At 31.7% G+C, this 11,498-nt stretch overlaps 1 protein-coding gene across 2 annotated transcripts in view; it reads right to left on the reverse strand.

The window, feature by feature from the left end:
• The window catches only part of dsb (scavenger receptor class B member debris buster), a 122,289-nt gene extending 111,882 nt beyond the window's left edge, over positions 1-10,407 (reverse strand). For both annotated transcript variants that reach the window (XM_090118484.1, XM_090118485.1), the window contains exon 1: positions 10,196-10,407. The gene's annotated coding sequence lies outside the window, so the exon portion shown is untranslated. The remainder of the gene's footprint in view (positions 1-10,195) is intronic.
• Positions 10,408-11,498: the final 1,091 nt, after the last annotated feature.

The raw sequence follows: 11,498 nt of genomic DNA on the forward strand, positions 1-11,498 counted from the left end.
TATTACTAGCGGCATGATATCGACAAAGCATAGCCTATGTCACTGCTCTAGGTTCCTAACTCACTCCATACCAAAACAATACAATTAAATCGTTCTGTTGCGACGTGAAAGAAAGACAAATAAACATTAGCATTTGTTATATTCGGTAATTATTTTTTATCAAAAAACTAAACCGCCGCGGCCGTGAATTGGTCAGAACAAGTCTTTCAAATACAAAAATAATTTTCCAAATCGGTTCATCCAGTCAAAAGTTTTGAGGTAAAAAAAATACATATACATAATCGAACTGTGTACCTACCTCCGGTCAAAAAGAAAGTATGTAATAATGCTAATCTTAAGCCCTTTAAAAGCGACTTAAAAAAGGTTATTCTAATAAAATCAACTTAATAATTAAACATTTGAATCCAACAAAACCAGTCTCTTAAATATTGAACAAATTTCACGGTCAAATCAATAATTTATTCCTATAATGGTTAGGGAGCCAGGTGCAAATTTGGTTAACTATTTCCTCTCAAGAGATAATTCGTCAGACGCATGAGAGTATAGTATTATAAAGCCTCGTGAACGTCAGCTGGCGCTCGGTTGGGGGGGGGTGCCTCCCACGCACATAGGAAAAAAAATACATTCATTCATTCATTTCCTCTCAGCTAAAAATTTGTCAAATTGTAGCTAACCCAATATCTCAACGAAAAAAAATAGTCAGCTGGTTACAACATGGTGTATTATACGTCAGCTGGTGTCTCGAACATGAAAGTTAAATTTAAAGAAAAATTTATTTTCCGTTATTTCCTCTCAAACAAAAATTTACCTGATGATACCTTATATGTAACTGTGGATAAATATATATGTCAGCTGGCTGTATCTTGGTGGAAAAACCGTCAGCTGATACGGGAGGCTACAACCGCTCTTCCCCCCAACCGAGCTCCAGCTGACGTTCACGAGGCTTCATAATACTATACTTTGATGCATTTTACTAATTACCGCTTGAGAGGAACTTGGTCATAAAATCTGCTGCTGGCTCCCGGACCATAACTGTAACAGGATGGACATTCAAAATAATGGCGCAGGTTAGTTTAGAAAACATTTAATTATATATTTCTTTTAATATTGCATAATATGAAAGACTATTATAGCGGTTAGCTCGGATTCGCTCGTGGTATGAAATCAGTTCAGCAGTTTTTGCGTGATGGAGTAACAAACATACAAACTTTCGTATTGATAACATAAGTAGGATTATTATTAAATTAATTGTGTATTTTTTCTAATCATAAAGAACCAGTGATAATGAAAATGTTTCTAAATGTGCAGAATATACTTCCTAAACAATCGTCTCATATTTACCAAAAGTAACATGCCCTTATAAAACTTACTACCTGTATTACATATTATTACTAGCGGTCCGCCCCGGCTTCGCCCGTGGTACATATGAAAAATAGATGTTGGCCGATTCTCAGACTTACCCGATATGCACAGAAAATTTCATGAGAATCGGTCCACCCGTTTCGGAGGAGTATGCAGACTAACATTGTGACACGAGAATTTTATATATAAGAGATTAACCTGCATGGATGGTTATTGCGATCATAATTTGAATTTGCCAGTCAGTTCAATTCACGGCGTAAACTGTCTGGAAATAAGAGGTCATACGGCCCCAGGTAGTAAATTTTATAAGGACATGTTACTTTTAGTACCTACGTTGCATTTTAAATTGTTCTAAATACGAAAATAATATGATTTTAGCATAATCGTGTAAATATGGTACCTACATGAAAATATCTTATTTTTACAGATAGATAGATATGTATTTAGATAAATTTAGCATGTTTCTTTTTATAATTGTATGAAATATGGATATTTGTCAATTTGGTACAGAGACTATAGTTAAGTTAAGTTATTAACTATAGTTTGGATTTTCACATAGGCTTTGTATCAAGTACTAGGCGAGCGAAGCCGCAGGCTCTAACTATAGGAAATATGTATTATTATTTGATACTTATATTAAAATACAATGTATTTTTGGATTTCAATACATATAAACGTGTTTGTATGAAATGAACTTAGAAACAACCTTGCGTAAGGACATCGTTATTTTGTTTTATTGATTTGTTTACTATCTTAATCTTAATACTATTATAAAGGCGAAAGTTTGTATGGATGTATGGATGTTTGTTACTCTTTCACGTAAAAACTACTGAACCGATTACAGTGAAATTTAGCACACATATAGAGGGTAACTTGGATTAACACATAGGATAGGTTTTATCCTGGAATCCCGGGAACGGGAACTATGCGGGTTTTTCTTTGAAAAAGCGAGCGAAGCCGCGGGCGGCAAGCTAGTCAAACATATTAATTAGTCTGAACACTTATAAGAAATGTGTAGTTAGTTACAAGTAAATAACAAGTAACAAAAAAAATATTCCTTTTATACATCTATAAAAACGCTTCGTTAAGCTTCATAGAACTACTAAATATAAATTATCTTATGACAAATTATCGTAAAAACGACAGGAAAATCGTAGAATACGGATGTAAAAATATAATTTATTAACTAGACAAAAAATTATATAAAAAATACTACAATATATCAAAAAGTTACCAGTTACAGTTTAACCTATGTTATAAAAATAAAATATCTTAATTAACGATATGTATTATGAGTAGTGATAATTTATTGCCATTTATATATTACTAGCGACCCGCCCCGGCTTCGCACGGGTGCAATGCTGATATGTACTAAAATATACACTACAGAAAAACAGCTGTGAACTATGTACTTCTCCACTATTTAATGGATGTTATTATACATATAAACCTTCCTCTTGAATCACTCTATCTATTAAAAAAAACCGCATCAAAATCCGTTGCGTAGTTTCAAAGATTTAAGCGTACAAAGGGACATTGGGACATAGGGACAGGGAAAGCGACTTTGTTTTATACTATGTAGTGATAGTGAATTAGTGATATCTATTTATAAAACTTTGTGTTTTGTTGAACTTCTTTTAGTTTTCTATGTTCGCTAAGTTTGGCTAAGCAACGCCAGGCGTAGTCTGCCACAGCGATACTTCAGCTATGAGGGCAGCATAAAAGGAAGAGAAGAACATTATCATCATCACCATTGACCATCGTCATTCGTCACTAATAAAGCGCTATTATATCCTGTTACCAATGACCCGAAATTTTGTGTCAGTGTTTCGGGTCAATTGTAACAGGATGGCGGTACTACATGGGTCTTAGTACGCAATGACAAAAAGAAAAATGATGGTCAGAACGTTGATACCGGATACCTTAAGATACTGTAATATTTTATATTAGAGAATCTTAACATAAAATATTATAGTATCTTCACCGTGTGTGACGCGCTTAAAGGTAAAAGATAGTAAATGACGCATATTCGCAACCCCAATCTAAATATCTAAGAACTTCCTTAGCCTTCCTCGATAAATGGGCTATCTCACACCGAAAGTATTTTTCAAATCGGACCAGTAGTTCCTGAGATTAGCGCATTCCAACAAACAAACAAACAAACTCTTCAGTTTTATAATAATATTAAATATTTAGTATAGATGCTAACATTGGCATTGATCTTAGCTATTATAATAATATTGTAATGAAAATAAGACAATTAAATTAACTGACAATGACACGCGTGACGCGACTCTTATCTCTGTATATTTTTATAAAAAAACAATTCAGTTGTTTTTAATATTGCATTTATTAATAAAACTGTTTAAGAAAGATTCCATTTAAATATTATCTGCATATTAAAATCTCTAACCGCCTCCTTGGTACAGTGGTTGACGCGTGAGCGTAGAACCGAAGGGTCCTGGATTCGATTCCCGGTGGAGACGAAGAAAAAATATCTCGGTCTGGCAGGACACAGAAGGCTGATCACGTACTTGTCCCTAAAGAAAATCGATCAGTGAAACAGACGTATGCATAATGCATCTGCCCCTTACTCCACTGTTTAGGATAGTCATATCTCATACTAAATGTATGGGAGTGTTTGGTGTAATATTTTTGGATATTTCCCGTTTTATTTTTTAAATGTTATTATTGTCATTTTACTCATTAGGTAAAGGGCTTTCGATGTCAGTATAAAGCTTTTTGATATCTGCAATAGTTACGGAATAATCGCCTGTGCACACTTAACGATTACACCCTGTATAGTAAAATAGTCAGGATAATATTATATACATTACATAGAGATGTAACTCAGTATAGATATAGTTTTCAAATGGTAGTTTTTCTAGGAATTTAGTAATCAGTAAATCGGGGTTTATCCCCTACAGATCCTTACAGATTCGTTACCTATTTGTAATATTTGTATTATAAAAGATAAATTAACTCTTTAATGTTTAGATCGTTCAATTAAGTTCCAACGCAAAAAGTTGACAAAATAAAGGATGTACTCTTTCTCAGAATTTCCGTATTATAATATATTCATAATAATATTATATAAAAAGGTTCGTACTTGACACGTCTCGTATCTCTTGAGTTTCATTTAAAAACATTAATATTATGAAATAAAAAATGAATTACTAAAACCTGGGTTTAAAAAACATGCAATTACTATGTTTTTAATCTCCATAGATCTCATAAGTTGTGACAAAGATACTAAAAATTTCCCGAATAATTTATAAAACGTTGTAATACCAAGGTAAGTAAAGCTTCATCATCAGCCCATATACGTTCCCACTGCTGGGACACGGGCCTCCTATGTGTACAGGCCATCATCCACCACGCTGACCAAGTGCGGGCAGATGTCACATGCACCACGCTGGCTAAGTGTGGGCACATGTAACATGCACCACGCTGGCCAAGTGCGGGCAGATGTCACATGCACCACGCTGGCCAAGTGCGGGCAGATGTCACATGCACCACGCTGGCCAAGTGCGGGCAGATGTCACATGCACCACGCTGGCCAAGTGCGGGCAGATATCACATGTCGTCGAACTTTTGATTCTTCGACAAGCTGGATTCCTCACGATGTTTTCCTTCATAAATTGAAGCAGTGGTAATGTAGAGATTAATTGAATATATTTTGACACGCTCGTAATGAACTCGTAATGAATACTTAGGCATATTCAAAATATATTAAGAATTCTTTGGCATATTATGATATATTATATAGTTAGTTAAAAGTTACATAATTTAAAAGAGCAACTATGGAGTTTCTTGCCGATTCTTCTCCATAGATACTGCTTTCCGAATCGGTGGTAAATGTTAAAAATACTTATGTAATGACGATTCGAAAGTGCTACTAAATAGTAGTCTAATTGAATAAATGAATGTTTGAGTTTGAGTTAGGATTTAATAACGGACAAACAACAAAACATATTATTACAGATTAATAGTTAATACTTAATAAAATATTGTTACACTATAATGACATAACATTCATAATATAATACATAATATCGACATAATTACTTCTTTAATAAATTTATTATATCTACTTTAGAAGTCTAGGCATTAATCATGGCCTATCATTAAACAAGGTAATCTATAAATTAATATCTGTGGGATTTTATTAATCATAAAAGTATAAGAGTTCAAGATTGGATAATTTATTAGTTTTTAATCGATAATATCTGCAACACTAAAAAGTAGATCATTTAATTTTGTTTTAATTTTAAGCAGTAGGTAAGTAGGTAAATTTACAGGGTACAAACTTTCATCTTATATTTTATCCCCTTGAGGGTAGAATTCGTTAAAATCCTTTCATAACGGATGCCTTCATTACCTTCATAGCTATCTGCAAGCCAAATTTCAGCCCTATCGGTCCAGTAGTTTAAGCTGTGCGTTGATACATCAGTCAATCAGTCATCTATCCGTTTTATATGATACTAGAATTCCGCACATGGCTTCGCCCACTTTGTAGGAAACTTAACAAATTAATCACCAAAACGTTCCCCAAGAACCACTCTATCTATTAAAAAAACTTCATCAAAATTCGCTGAGTAGTTTTATAGTTTTAAGCATAAACAGGAACGGACAGACAGCGACAGTGACTTTGTTTTATACTATGATGTGAAGAAGATAATTTTAAAATACAAGATATTCATTTTATGATATTTTTGCTAAGTATTTTTGCTTGAAAATGACGCGTCATCTACCAATGACGTGCCTTCTCATTTGCGCCTGTCACATAAAAACTTATTTACAATATTTAATATTTAATTTTAACATAAATAATATTCTTTTGAAGCGTAGGTAATTAATTTTAATTTCGGTCATATTATTATTATTGTTTATATTGACTTGTAGATTGTAAAAATTCATTAACAATATATACTTCACTACATACATAGTATAAAACAAAGTCGCTTTCTCTGTCCCTATGTCCCTTTGTATGCTTAAATATTTAAAACTACGCAACGGATTTAGATGCAGTTTTTTTTAATAGATAGAGTGATTCAAGAGGAAGATCTTAGTATATAATTTATTAGGTTTTAGACAAAGCGGGCGAAGCCGCGGGCGGTAAGCTAGTAAATAATAATTACGTATGTAACCAAAATGTAATGTTATAAAAAAGTGCATAAAATGCATAAAAAATTATAAACTGTGGGAATTGTATAAATTACTCAAAATTTATTATGTAGACGCATTTATAACTAAAATTACTAGAAACTACGAAATTAAATATTTAAAACACTGTATATTTAATAATTGGTATTTTCCATAGCCTAGGTTCCTTTTTAAATGTGTTTATTATACATACATACATACACAAAAAAAATACTAAATTAAGTTTTTATTAAAGTTTATGTAAGTAATCGGTTAATTAAACTAATCGGTTTCCCGCAGACAAAGTCGCGGACAGAGCTAAGAGCTATTTCTATAGATCATGTGTTATTCTGATACAATATAAGCTACAACACAGCCAAGTATCATCAAAATCGGTTCAGTGGTTTTCGTGTAAAAGAGTTAACATGCTCACAAAGTAGTATCACAAAGGAGTATCTAAGGTCAAAAACCGACCTAGACATAGAGAAACTACATTTAGAAAGATAAAGTTACTTTAGACATGTCTGACAAAGAAACAATAGCGTATAAAATATTCAGTAAAAATATGATAAACTGTGCGAAAGAAAATCATATATTTAGTACCTATAGTTCATAAGTTTTTTGAAGTTAAATTTTAAGTGCCTTCTTTAGGCGTGTTGAGAGTAAAATTTCAAGGTCGCGTCATAGCAATACCGTCACGTCATGGAGTAAGGCGACGATTTTGGTATCTTTGAATCTTGCCAAAGAAGTTTCACTTCTGACACGTGTGCTTGCACGTTCGCTTATCATAACTTATATGCAGGCATTGATAAACAAGGATTCTTCCATGATTTTTTATAGAAATACATATTATAATAATTGTATTTTATTGATAATTATTATCAATGAAATTTTATTATTATTGTTTTAATTTGAACTATACAATATACATTACACATACATTGTAGAGACTAAGTAATAAAGAAGAAATTGTAGATCTGAAAGAAAACTACAATTATCACTACATAGTACATAGTATAAAACAAAGTCGCTTTCTCTGTCCCTATGTCCCTTTGTATGCTTAAATCTTTAAAACCACGCAACGGATTTTGATGCGGTTTTTTTTAATAGATAGAGTGATTCAAGAGGAAGGTTTTAAAATATAATTTATTAGGTTTTAGACAAAGCGGGCGAAGCCGCGGGCGGTAAGCTAGTCTTCTATAATATAAAAATGAATCGCTAAATGTGTTGGTAATCGCATAAGTCGACAGCGGCTGAACTGATTTCGATTTTTTTTTTTTATTCCTTGAAGTACGAGGATGGTTCTTATGGAGAGAAAACGTAATCATGTACCACGTGCGAAGCCGGGGCGGACCGCTAGTAATCAATGAAATTTAATTATTATCATAATAATTTGAACTCTACATACATTAATGTAGAGCCTAAGTTGTAGGTCGAATTTTCTGTAAAACTTAAAAACTGCTTGCTTGCTTTCATGTAAGAATAATTATTTATTACCAACTGCGTAGAAAATATTATAGTAGGTGCAGTAAACGCGGAAACCCAAGCAAAAATTATTTTACTATAATTTTTAAATGTATGAATATAATTTTGAAATGGAAGATACACCAGTCTTCCCAAGCTGTTGCACGCTTATCTCAGGAACTAATAAGTCCATTAGTTCCTGAGATTAGCGCGTTCAAACACACAGCTAATCACTACATAGTATAAAACAAAGTCGCTTTATCTGTCCGTATGTCCCTTTCTATGCTTTAATCTTTAAAACTACGCAACGGATTTTGATCCGGTTTTTTTAATAGATAGAGTGATTCAAGAGGAAGGTTTTAGTTTATTATTTATTAGGTTTTAGATAAAACGGGCGAAGCGGCGGGCGGCATTGGATTGAAATTGGAATAGACACATAAATAAGCTTCTCAACTTAGGGCTGTTTTTTCAATCCTTGGTTAAAACTTATTTGTCGAATAATGTATAAAACTACCATTTTAAAAACGTATTCTAATTGCCCGTGTTTGACAGTTTACGTGACATTTTAATATTATTATCGTGTACTTTATTGGACGGATAAGTTTTAACCAAGCATTGAAAAATCGGCCCTTAAAAAAATAAAATATTATAGTAAAGCCATTTTAATAGGCGACATTTGACAGTTCAACAAAATTCAACAACGTAACCTAGTAACGACGACATAGAATAACATGATATTTCGTTTTGTTAGAACTGCACATTTGCTTAACTTTTTTTCAATTACGATTACATATTTATAACAATAATGACCGATACAAGTAATTTTAGGATTTGATTTTACTGATAAACCATTCTAAACACAATAAACAATTTCTGATTTAAAGATCAGACGCCGCTACAATTTTGTGTCAATAAACGTTTTTTTCTTTTTAAATACCAGAGACGTTACTCTAAAAATCGAAAACTGACATCTAGAATCGAATGCATTGATTACTTGGGAATAAAAATCATCATAAATTATTGACATGTGTTTCAAGTTCGATTGACAAATGTTTCAAGTCCGTATCGATTAATTCACTTTAATCGATGTTTTTAAGCAGGTCACCACCCTATGAAGATAAAATTGATAGACGTCAAATGTTGCCTATTAAATTGGCTCAACAATAACTTCAAAACATTAACTGCACTACATGCAATTTACTATGATAGACGAAAGACGTAAATATTAGCTTATTATTTATAATTAATTCAACCTCTATTGCATTTGTTTCTACTCACACAGCGTGAAAGGCATTATTTGCTTTGTAATTTTTACACAATAATATATTTGTTTTTATTACCACATTTACATGTATGAAATTCTTTCACAATTTGAATTTTAGCACTGAAAGTTAACATATAGAGATCACCAACAAAAACATGAATCAGAAAATTTTGTAACAAAGTTTCATAATTAGTTGCTAAAATTAACAAAAAAATGCAAAAAAAAACAAATTTGTATAAATTGAATGTCAAAACAATCAATTCCGTAACTTGTAATAAATGTTATTAATTACAAGATATAAAACAACAAAAACAAAATTAAAATAAATTATTATTCATAATTTATTCACAAAATAATATAATATCCAAATAGATTTTTATTGATTTTTGTTAATAAGTATTTTCTTATTCGAAGGATACCGCCAAGGTTTGTTGGAAATATAATCACTACCTTAGTAATTAAAATTTACATTCCGACTAGCTATTACATTGTTACTTCATTCTTCAGTTAATTTCCAATATTTCTCAATCTTTATTATTGATATATTATATAGTTCAATTTATTATTTGCTTCAAACAAAATTAATCTTATTCAGTTTTGCAATATTTAAATGAAACGGTACGTAATTTTATTGGTTTTTGTATTATTTAAATAATAATTATATAATAGTCGTAATCAAAATAAATAAATAAAAAATAATTACGACTAGTACCTATTATAAAAATAAAATTGTATTAAAAATAGTTCCTAAACAAGCGAACAAATTAAAAATTTACCAATTTATGCAAAACGACCTACAGAATATATAATCGTGAACTTTAAACTTTTAAAAATGCATAGTCGCATACGCAACGCAGCCTCCGATCTCATAAGATCACTTTCGAGTGTCCCACTGCCCTAAATCCCCCCTTAAGTGAAAGCTAAATTAAAAACCGATAATGACATAATATCATAACCTACCTCACAGTCAGGTGGAAGATGTATCGAATATATGATCACAACACTATCACATTTCACAACGGGGCGCACTGAAAAAAAAAATCAACTGTCACTGTCAAAAAGCGCGGGGAACTGAAAAGCGCGGGCTCGCAACTTTTTTTTTTACGCTCGGCGCGAAGGCGTACGTTGGTTTGGTACGGGCTGTATGGCCCGACTGCTATACTCTGCGACCACCACTCACTTGAATCACGCAGCCAATATTTTTATAATAATATCGTCATTATTCTTCGGAAAATCGTGGAAACTGTTTAAACACATAACGACATTGTGATTGATGTGGTATGAATGTGTTTTGTATTTATTACTCTATTCTCGTAAGCGTCGTTTTATTTTATAGTGGCTATTGAATAAACAATTAATATATCTATTTTTATAAGCCCGCACATAATTTAAACAACGTGACATTGCCAAATGTATTTTTTAATATTTACAATGCATGTTGTGAATGATTCAATTTATTTATGTATTTTAGACTTTTATAAAGAAAATATTTTTACAAAAAGCTCTAGATTCTCTACATTTAAAAAAGTTTACCTGAAAGTTGCTTTTTCACTTACTTCCTATACGATTCCAACGATTGGTTAAAAATATGGTCTGATAAGTTATGTAGGTCATTCATACATTTCACTTGAATGAAGCTATTTAATTTATGAATGAATACCTATTATAATTTTTCTCATTAAGCATTGAGATCAAACGCATTAATTTCATATTATATGTAATTATATAAATACTATGTTACGAATAGTTCGCAACTTTTTGGATCAGTGTGTTAATTTATTATTTATAACAATTTTCCCTTAGGTACTTATAACCTATTGTTTGTTTTATTTATCAATTTTTTTTATATACTTAAGTTTAATTTGGTATAGGAAATCTAAATAGAAAAAGTTTACGATATAATATTATGATAGATTATTCTAACCTGTTAGTATAATAGAGCATTTTATGCAAAAATTGCAACGAAACTCTATCAAAATTAGATATTACGTATATAGATTACTAGCCGTCGTGTGTCTGTGTGTGTAGCGAATTTCTGCGCTCCTATTGGTCTTAGCGTGATGATAATAAATAGCCTATATCCTTCCTCGATACATGAGCTATCTAACAATGATTTTTTTTTTCAAATTCGACACGTAGTTTCTGAGATAAGCGCGTTCAAACAAACAAACAAAGTCTTCAGCTTTATAATATTACTATAGGTAGGTCCAAAATTTCTACAAAGAGTCAATTAAAGGCACATCAATATTATTAAGTTACAGGT

Source organism: Colias eurytheme, chromosome 30, assembly GCF_061535395.1.
Source record: "Colias eurytheme isolate Ceu_HAF_F1 chromosome 30, ilColEury1 Martin Lab GWU primary, whole genome shotgun sequence".
NCBI classification, from domain to species: domain Eukaryota; kingdom Metazoa; phylum Arthropoda; class Insecta; order Lepidoptera; family Pieridae; genus Colias; species Colias eurytheme.